General features: G+C 40.6%; 1 long non-coding RNA gene across 8 annotated transcripts in view; it reads right to left on the reverse strand.

The window, feature by feature from the left end:
• LOC110344758 (uncharacterized) overlaps positions 1–15,455 on the reverse strand; it is a 211,954-nt gene that overhangs the window by 17,654 nt on the left and 178,845 nt on the right. For all 8 annotated transcript variants that reach the window (XR_015443044.1, XR_015443043.1, XR_015443041.1 and 5 more), the window contains 2 exons: positions 6,376–6,655; positions 4,248–4,303 (listed from right to left, as the gene is read on the reverse strand). This is a non-coding gene — a long non-coding RNA (uncharacterized LOC110344758). The remainder of the gene's footprint in view (positions 1–4,247; positions 4,304–6,375; positions 6,656–15,455) is intronic.

Raw genomic sequence — 15,455 nt, forward strand, 5'->3', positions numbered from 1 at the left:
TAGCAATGAAAAGGTAACTAACACAAGTGCCAAATGAAAACATGGGCTCCTTTGTTTAAAAATTATTAAGAATTCCAAGATACCAATAGCAGATCATCACAACAAAGTATAAAAAGTTGCTGCCCCTAGGCAGGCAGAGATGGGCTCCCAGGTGGATGGGTTATAGTTTGAACAGCCCCTGGAAGGGTACCAGGCTGCTGGACTCCCCTGTAGTTCCTCAGTGGTGTGCCACAAGGTTGATGTTGGATTGAAGTTGACTGCCTTGTCTGACTGGGTGGTTAAAGATTTAGGGCACCAGAATAAATAACCTCCCAAAATGACAAAGCCCTTCTGAGCATGGAGTTCTGGGAAACTGCATAAGTCTCACACCTGTGCTGCCAGCCCTGCACAACAGGTAAAGCCACAGTACAACCCCAGGTAAAGAGGAAGAGCCGGGGAAAGGTCACAATGTATCCCTAACATAGTCACCCATAGAATGACAGCTTACACACTTCAGAGAATCCTGTTTTAAGTGAATTCTCATCTTGTCTCTAAGCTCTAAGACTAAACCATATTGGGAAAAATACATAGTTTATGAAGACTCTCAGGAGAAAATCAATCGTACTTTCTAAGAGAAGGCCTTTTAATCTATTAGGTCAGTTTGAGTTTTTGTATTTGGGGATTTTTTTGTAAAGTGAGATCCACTAATAATTTCTCTTATTGCTTATTTTGTTCAATCTTTTTAAATAAATCCCAACATGCCTCAACTACAGAAACAAGTTTTAGGCAATAATAGCAGGCAATTTATAATGATAGATGAATATAACAAAAAAATAACACACTTCAGCCAGGGATGGTGGGTAATGTTTATACTTAAAATGTGAGCATTGTTAAAGAGCTGTCAAGCCTCTCTGCTGTATTCTGCCTCCCTAGGCAGAAACACAAGGGCACTAGTTCTGATTTCTCCTCTCTTGGGTTATTTATGATGCAGAAGGAGTCAAGGAGGAGGTTGGAAATTCAGCTCTCAGCTCTCTGAGTCACATAAAATCAGGTGAAGCAAGGACTGACCCATTAACTCCCACTCCCCCAGGGCCCACCTTTGCTGGAGGGCCCCAGGCTCACACACCATCTCTGGCTGCTGTGATTCAGATTGGCCATTTTGATGCCACTGTGATTTCTGTCCTCCCACTCCAGCGATCCCCTAAGCCTCAGAGTTAATTTGTACATCAAGCCTTTCCACTCTTTTCTCCTTCCCTACTTTCCCTGTTAAGGTGCCTTCACTCAATGGAGCGCCCTCCCTTCTCCTATAGGAAGTCTACTGGTGAGCTCTGAGCAGGGCCAAAGCTAGCTCTGGGTTGGCCAGCTCCTCACAACTGGAGCTCACATCTCCTTTAGTCCTCCATATATACTGAGCAATCACTGAAGTATATGCTGTGCACCTACTAAAGGTCACCTGCATGGTACACCACCATGCTTTACATGAGGTTCATAGTGTCTCCCCCTGAGAAACTCAATACTGGTCAGGAGAGAGAAGACTAGTTTCCACAGAGCCAGACAACAGAAGCAACTGAAATGCAAGTCTGTCCACACTGCACCCCTGCTAACCCCCTTTAATGGATCCTATTATAGTTTGGGTATAAAATGTCCCCTAAAGGCCCATATGCTAAAGGCTTGTTCACCAGCCTATGGTGTTACTGGAAGGTGGTGAAGATTTCAGGGATAGGGCCTATGAGAGGAAGTTAGGTCATTGGGTTGATGCCCTTGAAAAGGGTATTGAATCTTCCATATTTCTCCCCCCCTCTCTCTCTTTCTCCCTTTCTCTCTCTTCTGTTCCCTCCCTCTCTCTCTATTTTCCAGGCACCATCAAGTAGAACACCACCCAGTGCTTCTATTATGATGCACCCCCTTGTCACAGGCCTCCAAAGCAAGCCAAATGACCATAGAATGAATGTTCTGAAATTGTGAACCAAAATAAAACTTTCTTCCTTATAAGTTGGTTTTCTTAGATGTTTTGTCACAGCAACAGAAAGGTGAATAACATAGATCTACATCATCTCTTATATAAACTACAACTCCTAAAATGGTCATCCATAGGCTCTTCAGGGTCTGATCTATTCTAGAACCTTGTCTGTTATTGCTTCTTCCTTAACCCCGGTCTTACACATTCCACCCCCACCCAGCTGACACTCAACTGAGCTATCCCCCAGCACAAGGCTTTTACTCAAGCTACTCCACTGTATGCTCTTCTACTCACTGCCCACCTGGGGGACACTCTTATCCTTCAAGATATACTTCAAGCCTCAATTCATCAACTCTTCTAGGAAGCTTTTCACATTCCTCTCTCCCAGCCAGGGGAAACTGGCCACTTCCTCCCACCTGTACCTCTGCTGAGTCCAACTCAGACCCAGTCAATAGCACCCTGGCAGAAATCTATTCCTCCTAGCATGAGCAGCCTGAAGGTAGGGTCTGCTTGTGCTTCTTTACCCAAGATAAGGCCTAGCATACAGTAGCTTCTCAATACACAACTGTTCCTAAAACCTCTGAATTAATAGCCTCTCAAAAGCTCCAAGCCCTAGTCCCAAGGGGCTGCAGTGGGCTTCCCAGGCTGTACCCTGACATGGGTGGCAATGACTCTGACTCTTTCTCCTTGCTCTCATACCCCATCACAGTCTCCCTTCCTCTGCTTCTCTAACTTAACTTTCACAATGAGAGTCACAGAGTCAACAACAGTGTGTGAGAAAGCAGAGAAGATTAAAAAGAAAATTAAAGTCTTAAGGGTGACAGCCCTGAAATGTTTGAAAACTGCCCAAGGATTCACCTTCACAGACTTGGCAAATTAGATGGAAACACATATTCAAATTCAATGCAAATTTCCCATTTCCTCACTCATTTCTAGTACCTGGTGGGGCTGGCAGTCCTCCCTCTTCTTCTCAGGTCCCCCTATGGTACCTATACCACAGTCCCATGGGGTAAGGGAACAAGAAAGAAGAGCTCCCAGAGGGAACTTCTGGAGGCCCCACTCAGTAGGAGGTCTTCTGGAGATGAGCCCAGGAGAAGCAAGCTTCCTGCAGGAAGGAGATGTCCCTGTGTGAGCTCTGTAAGGGAAGTGGAGAACTGGGAGAGCAGACATATGGTTTCCTCTGAACACCTGTCATCCTGGGGACTCAGCATTCACTGCAAGGAGCAGAAATGGCAAGATATGTCTCACAGGACAGAGGACAGGGCGATAATATCAGGTCTCAAAAAGGTGAGGAGGCTAGACTTCAGGAGGTAGAAGAGGGGGAAGTGGGAGCTGAGAAATTTCAGGTTTATTTATAGCTCTTCCTGAGATCTCTGAAGACTTCACAGGAGCCTAGATACCACCAAGGTGGGGGAAGTTAACCTTAGCCTCGATCCCAAGCAGAAGGTAGATGGAGATCTCTTGGCTTTGTCACAGAGCTCGAGTTGGGAGGGGACTATCGTGGCTGAAAGCATGGAGGGCATGTTGGATTTTGGTGCTGACTTAGCACAGCAAGTCACTCATCCAGACTCATGGAGAAACCAGCTATAAGCCAAGTGACTCAGTCAGAAGGCAAGGACTGGGCTCACTTTTGTCCACCACACTCCAAATAGGCTACATGGGGTTAGCTTGTTTCAGCACCCACGACAGCACCCTCGATGGGTCTGAGGACGCCCTTGGGAAAACAGCCAAATTGGACCACAGAGACTTTTCCTTGAGTGTAGGTAATTGGAAAAGAACATCTGCGCTCATCTGAGTTCCTTTCTTTTAGCCAAAGCACCACTCAGCTACAACATCCCTCCACCATCATTTTTTAACACGCAGGGAGAGGGCATTTGTCAAAGCATAGCTGAAGACCTGCAGAGAAAGACTCCTTTCAAGGACTCAAAAACATGAGCTAAAAATAACTTCTCTTCCAATTGCAATGAGCCACATTTCCCCTGGGGCTTTGCCAACTTCCGGTATTGTCATTCACTCTCTCTAGGTAAGTGGAGAAGGAATTGAGTAGGAAAGAGAACGAGAGAAAATTAGAGGATGTGTATAACTGAAAATCCACCCACAATACAGTTACCAATTCACAGCAAATTGTATAAGAATAGAATTATGATGGGTAGAACTGTATTCCATTACAACACAATACAAATTAATTCCTCTGTGTGCACACTCAATTTAAGGAAATACATTAGATACAAAAAACAGCTCAAGTGGTGAACTGATTTTGATGGATCAGGAAGCTTGAACACTGAAATCCACAAACAACTTTCATTACCTTATTGAGGGGCCAGGGATGAATAATTTCTCCTCTCTGAGCCTCAGTTTCTTTATCTGTAAAACAAGAATAATAACTCTGCTCCATCCTCTTCTGAGTGAATAAAATGACCTCGGCACTGAATACCTAGAGGGGGTGTCACCTGACTTCTGAGCCTAGATATAAACCACTCCCAAAAATAACCAAGGCTCAACCACGGTAGTCAAACTCTTACTAATAATGCTTGGTGGTCTACTAGGTGGTGTGTCCTCAGTGACTGAAATTAATTAGCCTCACGAATTCTTTTCTGGACTATCTTTGATCTATGTCACTGCATACAACAGAGGACAAAAATTCAAATGCCTACAAGACTAGGTGGTTCCATAAGTGAGTGAAGGTGGGAAGGTGTGAACAAGAGGGAGGAATGAAGGCTGTACCCATGTCCAACCCGATGGTGAAGTGGCCACTGAGCTCTACCAGCAGGGTGTCATGTGAGACTAAGACTCAACATGAACAAAAACTCCAATATTTTATTAGAAACCAGGAGTGTTGACTGATTTTTATATAAAATCTCCAAGGGAAAGGAAAAATTATGAGAAAAGGAAAAAATGGAAACAAATTGGTAACTAGGGAAGAGTGGGAGGGGGTGACGGGTGCTCAGGGAATGGGGAAACAAGATATATCATGTAGAGGTACAAGCACCCAATGATAAATGTAAACATATTGTATACCTAAAATGTAGCAATAAAAGAATTTAAGCAATAAATAAATAATGTACCAGAAAAAAAATCTCCAGTGAGTTGCTTTTTGTGTGTGTGGTTTTTCTTGTGTTTTGTTGTGTCTTTTTAACAACTACAATTTAAAAAGAAACACTTGTCAGAGCCAAAATATTGTATCAGCAAGTTAGATTTCACCCACAACCTACCTACCTCTGTCTAGAAATAATGCGTTCTTCCTGCTATGATTCATTTTTTAAAGCTTATTGGTCATGTTGGATTTAAACCAAAAATAAAAATAATAATCCACCGAGCCCTGTCCCATTAGACAGGGGTTTCTCCTATCACATAGGCAACAGTGCCATCTCTAAGTCCCAGGCCAATGTCCATGGAAGGCCTCACTGTTCCTGTGCCTCCATCTGCCCATCCAGCTCTGTCAAATGACCCAGCCCTTCCAGCAAATATCTTGGGAGATGAGGAAGGAGAACACTGGAATATAATTTACATGTTGTCCCGAGGTAAAATTGGATGTTTCTGTCAATTCTTGTTTCCTGAATTTTACAAGCTCTGCAAATTAAGTGCAGCATATACTATTGTTGCTTGCCTTGTTCTGTGACAAGGAAGGCAGAACCGCTGGGCCTCAATATCCCACTGGGGACAAAAAGTATTAATTGAAGCCTCAGGCACTGGTGGTCCCCAAAGCCCCCAAATGCACACAATCAGTGCATCTCTCCTTCACTCTGTTACCACCAGCAAACCCTCTTTCAGTGGATGGATCCTTCTAGTTTCTCTTTTTTCTGGAGTGGTTTCTGAATTCTGTCCACCAACTCCACTCCAACCCCATCAGCATCTCTGAAGAGGGAGACAGGTCCATTTGGGTGAATGTTTACATCCAGGGATATGTTTACCAATTGAGGGATAATAAGAGGGCTACATGTTGGATTTCTGAACTATATTTTTACTTCCTTCTTTTGGCAACAGCAACAACAAATCATCTCTAGAAACAAAAGAAAAAAGACAGACCAGACTTTAACACAAGTTCAAATGCCTGGATGTAGAACGACCAAGTAAAGTCCACATCCCTAGTTGGTAAATATCTTCAGGGCAGCATCAAACATCTGCCTTTCGCAGCTGTGCCCTCAGTTGCCTACACAGTCCAGTCTCTTCCTTTAGTGAACAGGGGTGGAATTAGTAGGAGAAATGAGTGATTCAGAGGAGATGGCAGAGCTTGTAGGAGCACCATGTCTAACCTACCTATCTCTGTAGATTAAGAATGATTTTAAGGTTGTGTTTGAACAAAGAAAGAAGAAATATATTTAGATAAACTTCTGTGAAGTTAATTTTTAAGACATATTTTACATATATTCATACAAACACATACAAAGCACACACAAACACATGCTGAAGTGACACAGTTGACTTAATGTCCTCACCTGCTGTGGGGGCCAGGTGAATTGTTGTGTCCTCCATGTCACTAGGGATGCTTGCTCTTCCTCCAAGCACCTGGCAGGACTGTATTATTCTGTCCCTACCACTGGAGTTGAGCAATCACATAGGAAGGTGTCATCTCTAGGCAGAAAGTCTGAGAACCGGTGTGTGATGCAGCACATTCCTTTCTATGGTCCTCATGTTACAGTGGCCATAATTGCTTCAGATTGTGGTTGAGTTGTCATACTGGGTCTCACAGGATAATGCAGACAGAGTCCCCAAAATCTGTGATGGACATGAAGCAATAACAAGAAATAGACCTTTGTTATTTGAAACCAGAGAGATTTAGGGTTGCTTATTACCACATGAGCTGATTTAGCCTGACTGACAGGAAGGCTTATTTGGCAATATCTATCAATATTTAAAATGTTAATACTTTTGGCTCTGTAATTTCACTCTTAAGACTTTTGCAATTTCTTTAACACATGTTCACTTTTATACATGTGCAAAGTGATATGTGTATGAGGATATTTGTGTTATGCAACAAGCACTGGAAACAAATTTTATAGGCTTCATCATATGTTTTTTGCTTGAATGATTAAAAAATTATGGAATTAGCTGGGCAAGGTCGTGTTGAATTTGGGGAAGAGTCAGAAACTGCACGGTGTCAGATCTGTTGAATCAAGTGATTGAGGACACATCATCATGATTTTACAAGCCTATCTTTCTGTTGGATGGCATTTGGCAGCATTCACTATATTTTTTTATTATACCTCATAAAGACACTCACAAAAGAGGACTTTCAGAACTGCTTCAGAAAGTGGCAAGAACAATGGATAAGTTTGTGTTTGAAGCAAGGGAGAGCATTTTGGGGGCAATTCATGGCAACATGTCTTTTACTGCAATAAATTTTTAATTTAAACATTCATTGTATATTTTTATCACCTCCTTTATATTTATTAATTTGTATATGTTAAGGCATCCTTGTATTCCTGTATAAATTCCAGTTAATCATTTGCAAAACATAGATAAACCTGGAGGATATTATGCTAAGTGAAATAAACTAGTCACAAAGAGACAAAGACTGCATATCTCAAATATGTAGGGAATCTAAAAAATATCATCAAATTCACAGAATTAGAAAGTAGAACATTGGTTAGTGAAGAGGAGAGAATAAGAAAAGAGGAAATGTTGGTCAAAGGATACAAAGTTTCAATTATATACCAGGAATAAATCTTAGTGATGCATACCATAGCAAGTTAATAATAATATATTGTATATTTCAGAATTGCTGAAAGTTCTAAACATAAATGTTCTAAATACAGAATAATATGTAAGCAAGGCGATGGACATGTTAGTTGGCTTGTTTAAGTCATTCCACAATGTCCACATGTATTAATAGATCACATTACACCCTACAAATATGCTTACTTGTCAATTAAAAATAAAATAAAATTATGATTACAACTTTTAAGAGGAATTAATGCAAAAGGGAGGTATCCTAAAATGCTTTACACTTGTTGACAGTTTCTAAATCATAATGAAAGTAAAGCTACTTCATCCACTTATGAATCCATTTCTCCAGCCATCTATTCATGGCCCTCCTTCCTTTTAACTATGTCTCCATCCATCCACTGTACACAGTAAGGTAAAAATTGGACAGGTTACCCCAAAAGTGGGTTCTATTTTGTGTTGGCTGCCTATGAAGGTTGGTTAAAGGAACTGACCTATGGAGAGCTATATAGTATGGGAAGTAAAAGTGAGTATGATTTGCAGCCAGTTAGTTCTGGGATAGAGCCATGCTCCCTCAAAAAAAGAAACCTGGGACCTTAAACAAGTTTCTTAAACTTTCTGGGTCTTAAAATTCTCAGCTGTAAAATAGACTGCACTGACTAGTTTAATTTAAATGCTTTAATAGCCCAGGATTGAATTATAAAGTCTTGTTCTGAAAAAACATAACACTTACAGAAATTGAAAAATGTGCTTCCACCTTCCCCAAATATTTCCAGGGCTGTGCTCATCTAAGGGCAGTCTCCCCGCAGTGACCAAAGGGAGGAAAGTAAATCCTGGTTGTATCTCTGTTTGGCACATGGCCTATGTGCATCCTGCATGGGTCTTAGCGCCTGTCAAGTGCCCTCTCCACACAACTTCCCTGCATCCTCTCCAGATAGAGGTGGTGACTAAGGAAACCTTGCTCTTCCAAGACACCTAACCTGCCCTAGCTTTTGTGGTCTATCTATACCAGGGTCTCACATTGTAGACAAGAATGGTAAAGGAGAGGACTGATGTAATTTAGCAAATGGTAACTACTTAATTCCCTTATTCTGCCTATCAAGGGAATTTTTTTACTTTGCCATCTATTGTCATTATTATCACTCACCACCAAATATAATCTTGGAATAAATGAAAGTCCCCAGTTGTCCCCAAGCTTTTTGGCACCAGGGGACCAGTTTCTTGGAAGATAATTTTTCCACAGAGAGGGTGGAGGGGCTGTTTGCAGGAAGATTCAAGCACATTACATTCATTGTGCATTTTATTTCTATGATTATGACATTAGATTTCCATCCATAAGGAGTTAGCAACCTAGATCTCACATGTGCACAGTTTACAGTAGGATTCATCCTCCTATGGGAATCTAATGCTGCTGCTGATCTGACAGGAGGCAGAGCTCAAGTGAGTTCAAGTCAGAGGAGCAGCTGTAAATACTGTACAGATGAAGCTTCTCTCAATATTTTCTGCTCTCCTCCTGCTGTACAGCCCAATTCCTAACAAGCCATGGACCTGTACCTATCCATTGCTGTGGGTTGGGAACACCTGCTTTACAGCAAATTTAGATTTATATATTGTTATGATTTGGATCTGGATATGCCCCAAGAGCCTCATATGCTCAGAGGCAGAGCTTGTGGGAGGTGATGTATTATGGGGTCTACAGCTGGCTTGTTGTTGGGAGGTGGGGCCAGGTTAAAGTGGCTCCTGAGGGCATTACCTGGAAGGGCGTGTCACCCTCTCCAGCTCTTCCCTTCTCTCTGCTTCTCTGCTCCCATGATGTGAGCAGCTTTCCTCCGCCATGCCCCTCTGCTATGACATTTCTTTCCTGGAGCCACCAGGGAGCCAAAATAAACCTCTTGTCCTTCAAGTTGTGGGTACAGAGTATTTTGTCCCAGTGACTAGGAAAGTGACTAAGACCCACATACAAGCAATACCTATTCTTGTTTTCCTCATTTGGAAATCACTGATCTCATTTTCCCCCCATTAAGTTTATTGGTACATTTTAGGTATAAAATACATTTACATACATCACTGGGAACTTGTACCATTACATGAGTATCTTGGTTCTTATTTTTTTCCCCTTCCCCCACCCTCCCTTCAACCCCTCCACCCTTCCCTATTTGCAAAGATTTTGTTTCCATTTTTTTCTTTTTCTCATATTTTTCCTTTTCCCTTCTTTCCTTTCCCCTACCTCTCCCACTTACCGTGCTCCTTTAGACCTTTACATCCTATTACACAATATCGATTATACATTTTTAAAATTACAATATCAAGATTTAGGAGACATTACCACAGATTTTACAGAATTTAAAAGGATATAGGAAGCATATTTCAAAAATCTGTTTTGAAATAAATTTGACAACTTCTAAGAAGTACCTTGGAAGACAAATTAATGAAACTAACTCTGGAGGAAATATAAAATTTAAATAGCACCTATTAAAGAAAGTATATTCCTAGCTCAAAAACCTACCTATATGACAACAACAGGCTCGTATATATTTTAACTGATAAATTATATTAAACATTTAAGCAGAAAAAAAAGGAACACTTCTTCCCTCATTTTAGGAACTCAACATTGTGCTAATCCCAAAACTGGATAAAGATAATAGAAGAAAAATGTATGAACATAGATAGAAATTTGTTTAACAAAACAATCTATTAGAAGTCAGATCTGGCAGTATGTAGAAAGTGGTTTTGTTATAGGGATGGCAGTGTTGGTTCAGCATTGGAAGATCCACCCCCAAAAGTCATCATTTTAACAGAGGAAAGGAAAAAGCCATATGATCCTGTCAGTAGTTGGAGAAAAAGTATTGGACTAAATTCTACAGCTGTTCATGGTAAAAGCTATCAGGAGACTAGAACGAGAACAGAACCTTCTCAAAAGATTAAAGACATGTACTCCATACTTCCAGAGAGAATGCCTTATATGAATGGAGAAGATATAATGTTTTCTCCATAGGTGGGGAATAAGGCCAGATATACTTACTCTTCATCTGTCCATTAAACTTTGAAACACAGGCCCAGACCAAAATAGTCTGGCAATAAAGTGACACCATTAGGATAGGATTGGCAAGGTAGAAGCAAAATCTTTATATGTAGATGAAATGATCATCTACAGAGAAAATACTAAGAAATCTCTAGGAGCCCCAAGAACTTACATTTGAATTTAGCAGGATTAGAAAACATAAGATATATATAAAAATTCAGGTCTGTGTATACTTGCTATAAATGAAGAATTGAATATTGAGATTTAAAAGTTATGTAGGAGTACAAAGAAACTAGAAAAGTTTTAAAAATAAATAACAACAAAAGCAGTGTTGGAAGATGTTTAGTACCTAATTTTAAGACTTCTTCTAAAGCTACAGTAATCAAGGCAGTGTTGGTGTAAGGAAAGACATATAGATCATTGGAATAAAACAGAGAATCTAGAAATAGGACCACACATGTACGGTCCACTGAGTTTTGAAAGATTATTTAACATTAACATTTTATAGAATATAAACTCAATTCAAGAGCTGAGGAAGAGATAGTGTTTTCAGCAAATGGCACTAGAACACCTGGTATCCATATATAAAATATTAACCTCGACCCTTTACTTCCATACATAAAAAAAACTTGAAGGGATCTATGAACTTAAATATGAAAGACTAAAACTATAAAACTTTAAGAAGAAATTATAAGGGAAACTGTTTATGAATTCAGGGTAGGCAAGAACTTCCTAGGATACAAAAAACATGATGTATAAAAGAAGAAAAATTGATAAATGAGATTCTATCAAAATTTAGAACTTTAAATGACATCATTAAAATGAAAAGTAGTCCTTAAACAGACCATATTTACAATGCATATAACCTATGACCAGAATATATAAAGAACTCTTACAGCTCAATAATAGACAACCAATTAAAAAGTAGACACAAGAAGTTGATTAAATAGCTAGTATAGCACAAGGAAAGATGTGCAACACTAGAATCAGAAAAATACTAATCATGAACAATAACAAGATTGAATTATACACTCATTAGGGAAATGAAGTTAAAAGTTTTAAAAGCCTGGTCATGACTTTTTCTTTTTGTTGGATTCTCCCTGTTTGCATTTAATTTATCACACCCAATGCATTCATTCTGCTGGGTTTCCTGGGGTTGTGATCCTCATTGTCTTTTCCTAGGATATTGTCTAAAATTTTTTGGAGTGCTGGTTTGGTATTCATGAAGTTCCTAAGGTGCTCTTTATCATGAAAGTATCTTATTTCTCCATCCATTTTGAAAGATAGTTTTGCAGGGTACATCAATCTGCATTGGAGGCTGTGTTCCTTTAGGGTTTGAAATACATCACTCCAAGCTCTTCTTGCCTTGAGGGTTTGTGTTGAGAAGTCTGCTGTGATTCTGATGGGCTTTCCTTTGTATGTGACTTGTTTCTTTTCTCTCACTTCCTGTAGAACTTTGTCCTTCTGTTGGGTTTCTGGAATCCTAACTATTATATGCCTATGTGTAGAGTTTTTTTGATCAAGGCTAGTTGGAGTCCTATATGCCTCACTTATCTGTATGTCAAGTTCTTTTCCCCTGCTTGGGAAGTTTTCTGCCATCACTTCTGTGAACAGCTTTTTTATGTCATCTCCACACTCTCCTGTTTCTTCATTGACTCCAATCAGTCTTATGTTATTCTTCTTTGCATCATCTAGCAGCTGCTGGATTGCTTTCTCATGGTCCCTTACAATTTTAAAACAATTTTTCTTTTCCTGGTCACTAATTGCAATCTTATCTTCTATATCTGAAATTCTATCTTCACATTGGTTCATTCTGCTGTGCAGACTTTTGATGGAGTTTTTAATCTCCTGGAAATCTGTTTGCATTTGTTTTATGGATTCCATTTGTTTCCTATGTTGGGATTCCATCATGTTCCTCAGAGCCTCTATTTTTTTTAATCTGTGTCCTCTCTAGATTAATCATGTCTTGCACTATGGGCACAATCTTTGCTGTTATCTGAGAAATTATTTCTGATTTCATTTTTTTCCAGATTCTCTTTTGTTGCCAGTTCAGGGAGTCCAGGTGGTTTAGTATCAGATTATTCCATCTCATTTCCCTTTGGGGTTGCTGTAGGTGATCTGCAAGTCTGTTTTTGAGGCTTGTTTACATGTCTTCTCATTTCCACAGGGGGCGGGGGGGGGGGTGCTTCTGGTGCCCGTGTGGCTCACCTTCTCTGCCCTAGGAGTGTGGAATGGTGGGGAGAGATTTTTCCTGGGTGCTGGGATTGGCTCACCTTCTCTGCCCTAGGAGTGTGGAATACTGATCTCATCTAACCCTTGTATTCTACATACAAAGAAGCATTGCCTTTAAAATAAATTTTAAAATGTGTTCAATCCCCCTTAAGTGTTCACTGCCAGTCATTTGACCCCCTTCTCTCCCACATATACAAAAGGCCCTGATCAACCCTAAGTCGTGTCAGACCCCTGGGCTCAAACTGCCCTTCATCCTACAGGAGTGGAGGAAAACATTAAAGTTCCCAGATTCTTTCCCTGTAAATCATTTGACAATATTTTCTGCTTCTAATGACTATTATGACAAGTAGCAAATTGGTAATCGCAGCCATCGAAGAATAGCCATATTTGTAGGATTAATGACCCAAAAAAGTTAAATTTAAGTAATGCTATCAACTGGCAACCATTTGTGCATGCAAATAGTTCTATTTGCCTCTTAGCAAAGGGGGAAAAAGACAAAGGAGAACTAGAGAGGTAAAGGGTCTCAGTAAATTAGCCTCTAAAATGTTTTACATGTGGTATAGGTTCTTTCTCGTTCTGCATAGATAATAAGACAAAGGACATGGGCCAAAGCTGACTTGGGCAATTTCCATGGAGCTATTATGTTTTATATGGCAGTTAGATGCTAAAGTCATCACAGGAGGTAAAACTTGCTATCAAAATGACCTTGGAAAACTTCTAACAAATGTTGGGATAAATTCTGCTTCTTCAGTGAAGCCTCTGAATGTTGGTTTTGGATGTTGGTCTATACCTAGAAGTCCCTTTGTACAGAAAACAGAGTCAAATGTAAGAGTCACCTGTGGCTCAGTCAGGGCCTCATACAGTAAGTGAGCTGTTCTGAATCAGACAGAAGGAGGCCATGGGAGGCTTTCATATCACCCCTGCACACTGTGACCACACTAAGTGAGGTCACAAGTGGAATTGTTCACTTTCTACATTGTTTCTTCTCCCTCTCTCCCTATTTTTTCTCCCATTCCTATCAAGTATGAATTAAGTACACACATGAAGCAATATTATTTGTCTATTCAATGCCAAAGAAAAGAGAATTCTTTCTTTCCTGAAAGCATCTTCTACAGAGAGTGTTGCTCTGATGAAAGAGGCAAATTAATCTGATATAGGGGCAAAAGGACCCTTCATCCTGTCCTCCCAAGGAACAGACCTCAACCAAGAGAAGAAGAAAGAGAAAGCAGAGGGGGAAGAGGAGGGCAAGGAGGAGGGTTGAGAAGGAGAGAAGCCACCACCTGTACCAGCAAAAGCCTGGCTGTTAGGTCTGCAGGTCGATGGTAACATTTTCTCCACCTGTCCAACCCAACAGCAGCTGCACAACTTCCGAGGGAAAATTTAACCTACATTGTCCTTAAGAACTGAACCCTGTGATGTAGTTGCGTATTTGAAACCTTGGGAAGCTTGCAGCTTTGGGCTTAATTATTTCTTGAAATAAATTCATCTTTGAAGATTATCCTGGTAGGGCAAAGAAGGCACATTTTTGAAAGCCAGAAGACCTAATTTCAAGCCTAAATCTTATCCTGCCCTACTATATGGCCTTCTCCAAGTCTGACTTGCTAGGCCACAGCTCCTGCTCTACTATTCCCTTGATCCTGACTTCTCTTAACCTACTCAGCTCCAACCACTGTGAACTTTTCTGGAGGCCCTTGTTGAGTAGTATTAGCTTATTGCCCTGCCCTGTCCTTCAACCAGGGTGTGTATAGAAAATTAAGAATGCTTGGAATACAGGCATAAGGAGGCAAGAGGATAAACATCATGACCTGTTGGGGGAGCCTTCAAGATCCCAGATGCCTGCAAGAGGACAAGAGATTGGATCATTCTAAAGTTCTTCAAAATTAAGTCACAGGGGGAGTATTTCAGCTGTCTACACCAGAAGTCACAATAACACAAAAACTGCTGTAGGTGCTGTAAATCCTCCTATGAAGTGGAGAATGACCCTCAGGATTATACCCTCACCACCTTCAGGAAGCCTTCCTTCCCTAAGCTTCCTGCAGAGACTCTGGGGCTTTTGTATCCAAGCTTGCATTGGTGAACTCTTGTGATTCCATCTCACCTCCAGGTCCACATGTTCCACAGGTGCCCACAAGGTGCCAATACCTAAATTAGGGGTGAGAAGGAAGAGCCATGGGGTTTATTGGCTTCTCAGTTGTCACTCTGGCCTCCCAGATAGGCCTCTTGGCACTGTGTTCTAACCATTCTCCCAGGGGCAGCTGCTTGGCTCATAATGTAACCACCTTCAGGCTTTTCTCAAATATTTCTTCTCTATTAAAAAATTAAATTCCAGCCAGATATGGTAGCACATACCTATAATCCCAGCATTTTGAGACGCTGAGGCAGGAGGATTGTAAGTATGGACCCAGTGACTTAGCAAGACCCTGTCTCAAAATTTTTTAAAATTTAAAACATTTAAAAGGGCCAGGGATGTAGCTCAAAATGAAGGCTCTGGGTTCAATCCCCAGTAAAGGAATTAATATAAAATCCTACTTGGAACCTTTCATCTCTTTTCCTATCCTCATTTTTCTAATTAAAATCTATTACCTGGAGGATGTCAGC

Source organism: Heterocephalus glaber, unplaced genomic scaffold (genome assembly GCF_053883595.1).
Source record: "Heterocephalus glaber isolate CG9 unplaced genomic scaffold, H.glaber_assembly_v1.0 deba00001561, whole genome shotgun sequence".
Classification (NCBI taxonomy): Eukaryota; Metazoa; Chordata; class Mammalia; order Rodentia; family Bathyergidae; genus Heterocephalus; species Heterocephalus glaber.